This window comes from Branchiostoma floridae, chromosome 15 (assembly GCF_000003815.2).
Source record: "Branchiostoma floridae strain S238N-H82 chromosome 15, Bfl_VNyyK, whole genome shotgun sequence".
Lineage (NCBI taxonomy): Eukaryota > Metazoa > Chordata > Leptocardii > Amphioxiformes > Branchiostomatidae > Branchiostoma > Branchiostoma floridae.
Window position 1 is genome coordinate 5,683,414 of NC_049993.1, and position 7,643 is coordinate 5,691,056.

The window sequence follows — 7,643 nt, forward strand, 5'->3', positions numbered from 1 at the left end:
CGGTGCCGGTGTCGATTCATTTTGACCAATCAAAAGTAGCCATACACACAAGAAAGTAAGGTATATGCAGGCATTGGCCAATAAAAAGGAGCGAAACATATGCCAGAGCAGAGGGAATACGTACGTACAGACTGCAGGGGGAATGGCTTCTTCTTACATTGATAATGAGTTTTGTTGTTCTTAAAAGCCTGCAATGTTTCGAATATTTCTGTGGAAATTTTGGTTTCAAAATGCAATCTGTAATCTCCTTACATATGCATGTACCAAAGAACAAATGTGAATTTTCAGAAATTCAACAAAGGAATGCACACGTATCTATGCGTCATACAGGAGTTTGCAAGTTTGGGTGGGCTATATGATAATAACGTTAATGACCCGCCTGTTCCTCGGTGTACATGGTGTCATAACGCCTGGTCCTTTGCTATAACCACCTCATAAAACCACCTCGTTCGCTTCGCTCACATCGGTGGTTTTATTCGGTGGTTATAGCAAAGGACCAGGCGTTATGACACCATATACACCTCGGGGCGAGTCATTAACCCTTAATTAACGCATTCTGAAATATTTGTATACCTGTGTTTGGATACTGTATTTGATACAGGGCCCTGCAAGATTTAATTGCTGCAACATATCAAGACCTGTTGTTAATGGTTAACTCAGGTTATGATATCTACCTACCTATTTCACAGAGTGTTCCTCCATATCCAGTTGGGCAGATACAATAGTATCCGGCAAAGAATTGTCTTTCTGTACAGGTGCCGCCATTTTGACATGGATTGCTGGCACATTCGCCTATAATTACACAATGCAAAACATAATAAACATCAAGAGCAAATCAAAATAGTACATTTGAGAACGTTTTCGTGTCTATTTGTCACAGAAAGGACTAATAATTACTTTCGTGTTAAGATTTTTGTCGCAGGATTTTTAGCGAGACAAAGACAGAGAGGAATGCAGATATGGGTTAAATTTCCCGCCACACGACAGCTGAATATCGTAGCCACATCCACGAATATTCCAAGATAGACCTCATTTCACTGTCTCTGGGGCGAGAAGAGATCGTGACCATGAAGTATTACTATCAAACAGTTATTTGATAGAAGACAAGAATCACAGAAGTTATCAAACACAGACTGTGTACTTAGAGTAAATGAGCTGGAGTAGTACAATGTTAAGTGGTACCTTGTGGGATAGAGCTTGTCTGTGGACGAGTCGTTAGTGTAGGCGTGGTAGTGTCCTCCTGTGATGTTGTATGGGGAGGGTCGGTTGGCTGCGTGGTTATGACGGCAGGCACTGTTGTATCTAATTGCTGGGTAGTTCTTATTGTAGTAGTAGAGTCTGTTGTGGGTTCTGGAGTTGTAGTTGCCAGTGTTGTGGTAGCTGTAGTGATCTCTCGCGCTGTAGTGGTGGGTGCATCAGACGTTGTTGTAGACTGTAGAGTTGAGCTGGGAGGCTCGGTTGGCTGCGTGGTTATCACGTGAGACACTGTTGTATCTATCTGCTGGGTTGTTCTTCTTGTGGTAGAAGAATCCGTTGTAGACTGTAGAGGTGTAGTTGTTGGTATGGTGGTTGTAAATGGAGGTGCTGAAGTCGTCTGCAGTACTGGAGTGGTAAGTGCTTCAGACGGTACCGAAGAAGATGACGTTTGGTCAGGTTGTTGCACGGTTGTTACGGCAGCAGTGGTAGATGCTGAAGTGGTTGTAGTTGGTGGAACGACTGTGGTTGCTGCAACGTAAGAAAAGGGTCTACAACCAGTTGTCAAACATATCACTGACGCAATCATCAATGTCGTAAACGTTTTGTAATTTTATGTTTTAATAGCCCTTTCTGTATGCTTTATAGACCTCAGAGATGTTTGTATACCTGGTGATTTTAAATGGTGTTACAATGTACTAAATGGCAGTTTGTTGATGATTCCTTGGGAAAGCCTGAAAACCTTAGAGTTATAAATTATCAAGTAGGGTTGGTGACTTTTAGGTGATAAAGAACATATCTTGTGTGCAACGATACGAAGATATCATGTGTGCAACGATACATACCTGTCATCATATATAAATTAATAAGCACAGCGTTTATATTGATGATCCATGCTGAACCTGACTCACCTTCTTTTCTCCAGATCCTTGAATTGCACATCATTTTGTCCCACTTATTTCTGTGACTTTTTTGTAAATCCATAACCTATTTTGAATATCTGTTGTACAATAGTTTATACCATAGTTAAGTTGTCGCAAATGCTTTGCAGCAACCGTTTTGCAGCAGAACTGGAGTCCGTGGATAATAGAGTATACAGGAGAGTAAATGAGGACAGAATACGGTGTATTTTGTGTACTTTTAATATGTGCATTGTGGATAGATTCATATCGTTCATGCATGCAACATACAGCAAATGATATCAAGTGCGATAACACTGTTAATGGAAACTGAATGAAAGATATTATGTCAAGAATTTGTGGACATAATAGTGCTCAAATAGTCCATACCTGTCTCACAGTTGGTTCCCTGGAACTCAGGTACACAGCTGCAGGTGTAGCTGTCCACCAGGTCTACACAGGTGCCCCCGTTTTGGCAAGGACCGCTGGCACATTCGTTCATGTCTGGTAGAGATGTTGAAAGTAGTTAGGATTCAAATCTAAAACTTTAATGTACTGTGAATTCAGTCATCAAAGATTGATTAGATACAAGATCGGATGAAAATACCAAAAAAGGCTCTCTCAAATTTGTCTAATTAAAGCTAGAACGAACGATTCCTTCTTGAACTCTAAGTTGTAACAAACTCCTTCGCATTTAAGATATGGCCCTTACGCATCCAAATATTACATAGAAGACCACGCGTAAGTTGACTCACCTATCTGACAGGTGCTTCCCAGGAACCCAGGTGCGCAGCTGCAGATGTAGTTGTTCGGTATGTCGACGCAGGTGGCTCCGTTTTGACAAGGACTGCTGGCACATCTGCCTGCTGTCTCTGATAGAGGTGAAAGAAACAGGCAAGTCAGTCGACAGTGCTTCCAGACTGTTGTGTATATTGAACTAAAATAACACTTGATATTACCTTTGCATGTACACAGTGTATTGTGAAGACATGGGCCCTAAGTCTTTGCGATTGCATTATAAAAAGAGTCACCCTATGTTCGTACCTGCTTCACAGTTGGTTCCCTGGAATCCAGATGCACAGCTGCAGCTGTAGCTGTTCACCAAGTCTATACAGGCGCCCCCGTGTTGGCAAGGACCGCTGGCACATTCATCTATGTCTGACGGCGACAAACAAAAACAAACGCATCACTTGTGCGGGTGTCGTGCAAATGTACTAAAGAAACTGGTTGCTGTCCGTCAGACAAATATAGTTTACTTAATATGCACAGGGTACTACGTCCCAAGATTGCGCAATCACATGTGTCTAACTGAATAATGCCCTTCCATACCTGTTTCACAGTTATCTCCTTGAAATCCAGATGTGCAGCTACAAGTGTAGCTGTCCAATGCATCTGTACAGGTTCCCCCATGCTGACACGGATTGCTGGCACATTCGTCTATACTTTGTAGGTCTGTCGACAATAAACAAGACAAAGTATAAGTGAGTCAAGATGCTCTCATGTGGGTGTCGTGTATAAAAAGTATTCATGTTGAAGTATGTTACTTCCCATACTAATTCTATGTAGTATTAGATCAATTTGTGGTACAACTTGAAAAGACCCGGGCCCGTATAAAGGACCGTAAAACAGGGTATAAGATCTACCTACCTATTTCGCAGTATAATCCTCCGTATTCAACTGGACAGGTGCAGTAGTATCCGACGAAGAATTGTCTATCCGTACAGGTGCCGCCGTTTTGACACGGATTGCCCGCACAGTCGTATATAGCTGCATCATGGGGAATGTTAGAAAATAGATGCAAATCAAAAGTGCACATATGTGTTTTTTTCTTCGTCACAAGTTGTGTCACAGAAATGCCATAGGGTCGTATTACGTTCTTGTCGCAGGTTGTGTCACAGGATGACACTGTCATATCGTCGCGTTACGTTCCTGCCACAGGCCATGGCTTTCAGCGAGACTTGGACAGAATATAACGTCGATAATGATATACGACATGACAACTTGTTCAGTCACAAAACAGCTGAATTCATCTTTGTACGGCACTTTCACGACTGTCCCCAGACCGTCCTCAATTTTCTGTCGTGAACCTATCCTACGACAATTGTCACCGGGATCTTAGCAACTGTGGGACAACATCAAAGACACTGTGAGGTACATACCTGTCGCGCAGGTGTCCCCTTCATAGCCAGCTGGACAGGTGCATGTATAGGAGTTAACACCATCCTGGCACGTCGCGCCATTTTGACAAGGGTTACTGGCACACTCGTCCGTATCTGGAGCGATTAGAAGCCACATTTAACACTAGTTAACATTTATCCGCGGGGTAACCTATATCCATTGTTTTCTTTTTCAAAACAGGCATTTAGCGATATAAAGTAGACGGATGGTGGTTTCAAACTCTCTAAATATTGCAATCTGAAACTGTTGTTCGTCAACTTCATGTCCCTAAATATCTTGTTTTTAAAACCAACGGATATAGGTTACCCCGCGGATAAAGGTGAACTAGCGTTATAAGGCATGACTATGAAATAGCTACAAAACAGGGGTTTTTGAAAATCACATACACAACAGTGTACTTAGCTAGTATGTTAAAGTGGTGCTTTGTGTCGCCATAACTTCATGACTTGGAATCCAAAGCATGGTTTAGCAGGAGAGACCACACTGGGAGAAATGTAAACATGAAATCCCAGGTTAATAAACTAGTATCTAGGAGTCACCCTTACCTGGGGTTGTCAAGGGCGGAGTGGTCATGTGTACGGCAGTGGTGCTGTCTGGCAGTGGGGGTGTTGTGGTCACCGGGTTACCGCCTGGATGAAAGGAATTTGGAGCAAATTTGAAATGAGCTTCCCTTTGTTCACAGGGATGACAAATGAATACACACAACTTCTACAATCTGCAGTTTCGTGCTTTTGTAACCGCTGCTAAATATGAACGTATTTTGCGTTAATCGTAAATCATTTGCTCTGCTACAAGTTTAAGACATTACTCAGATGTCAGAAACGTAAGAATGCACTACGCCCATGCAAGTTTGTTACGGCTACTACCATAAGAGGGTACAAAACTCACCTATGACTGTAAAATTCGCTCGGAATCCCTGTCCGTTTCGAGGAAACGCACCTCCCGTGAAAGACACCAACATGGATGTACCTGTAGATGACGTCACGACAGTAGGAGGGGTGTTCTGACAGTAGATACCGAGCTGACGTGACGACGTAGTGGCACCGTCGAAAACGTCCAATTTAGTATTCGCGCAAGGCGCATTCCCCCACACAGTCTCGTATGGTAGGTTGAAGTCAGGAAACTCTAGGTTGATGGTCCCACTGGTGACTTGGATGAGCCAGTTGCAGCGAGCACTGAGAGGATAGGCGCCGTTAGGGAAGTTCGGTGTGGTGAACTCTTGGGTACCATGTTCCGTCAGCGTCAGGGGAGGGCCACCATCACATTGGGCTGGGAAAACAGATAATTTGAACATTAGAGCATCGTACAAGGGGACAATACCTATCTGCATCTGTAAATGAATCTGCGTAACACAAAGCTTTAATCGTAAATGGAAGACAACTTTAACTGAAAGGCAAATCTATGCGGCGGACAAGTTGAAAGTCGTACATGCATATCACTGTAAACGTTGTATAAACGTTTACTATTTATACTTGGATACTTGTATCTAAGACAAACATATACGTACTGAATATAGTATCCTTAACGCAACTCACCTGCTGAAAGTTGGATAACGCCGCAGACCAGGTAAAGCAAGGACAGTATGGACGACTTTCTCCACATCATCTTTGCAGTAGAGTTGTGACACAGTGTGCTTAACGATGTCCAAGACCCAGTATGTACGAAACAATGCTTTGCTCACGCCCTAGTAGTGTAATAGGTGCAGACTCCACCCAAGTTCCATCGTATCGTGGTTTAAACGAGATAACAGTGTCAAGGTACAGTATCACCCCCTCCCACACTACCGTGCTCATGTGGAGACTGGAGTATTGGCAAACAACCATAAAATTCTCGAAGGTAAGCAAACAAAAATTGAGCATGGTGGTGGGAAGCCTGCTTAATTGAGGAACACCACACCCTCTTCGTATAGATACGTGGTATGTCATATCTAGGTTACACAAAGATTTTTTTGTGATTATGAAAATTAAAGTACTGGTATAGAAAAACTCACACCAATGAGTCAGAAAGATATAGGAACACACCACCCTCTTTGGACAAATCGTGGTATGTCATCTCCTTTCCACACGAAGAATTCCGAAGTTTGCGACTATAATTGAAAATCACATTCCTCATGAAGCAACATGTACATGATCTTACAGGTATTCTATTATTTAGCACTTTATAGACATGACAAAGTTACAGATAGATCCGCCTATGAATGAAAGCATTGCCATTGTTGCGAGCAACTCGAGCATTGTTGTGACTAGCTAGATACAGATTTAACCTGTACTTAAATCACAATTTTTTTCTCTATGTAAAATATAAAGTATAAGTGTCAATTGGTTGTGGCTATACCAATACCTGTACTTTTATTATAAAATACATTTTCACCTCTATGTAACGTTAAAATGTCAAGTTATAAGTGTTAAACGTAGATTGCTATCTTTATTTCGGAAATGACGTCAATGCAAATACGAAGGCTACCCTGGTCACCAGGCTGGGCTGATGTTCTATTTTGGGCTGATGAGATTATAATGGAAACAACAGTAACCGCATGAGTATGGTTGGAAAGGGGAAGAACAACGCCTACCCGACAACGTTAATTGCTCTTTCATTGTATCTCGGTTGGCTAAATTGGCATTTTGACCTTCCACTGTTTTCTTACTAATAAATTAAGAAAGAATGGAGCCGTAACGAATATTGATAGATGGGCATTAGAGAATTCTAAATCTGATTTTTTTGGGGCCAAATTGATGACGTCATCATTTTATTGCCTCTGATATTATTTTTTCCTATGACAAAATACAACACTTTGGTACATACCACTGTAATGAAACTACGTTTTTCGTTGCATAGTGAAGGGAGCTACAAACGTAGTGTTGCGGAAATTGATATCTACTAATGATCATAAGTTTCATTACTGAGGTATGTACCAAAGTGCTGTATTTTGTCATAGAAAACAATAATATCAGAGGTAATAAAAATGATGACGTCATCAATTTGGCCCCCAAAAAATCATATTTAGAATTCTCTAATGCTCATCTATCAACATTCGTTATGGCTCAATTCTTTCTTAATTCATTAATAAGAAAACAGTGGAAGGTCAAAATGCCAATTTAGCCAACCGAGATACCTTAATATCAAGAACTGCAATTTGTTACCAGTACTAACGTAAGTATTTGACAACGGACTTTGACTCAGTCCAGGGCAAATAGAGTGGGTTGCTACAGACGAAGTCTTGCATGTTATTAATACGTATATGTTAGTTTTTTTAAATTAGCGGACGTGGATGACATTGTCCCGTTTATTAAAATTTGATTGTGGCAGGGATTGTTTTCTTTATCTATGTTCAACAATTGAGTTAGAGGTGAAATAGAGACGACGCGAGTGCAG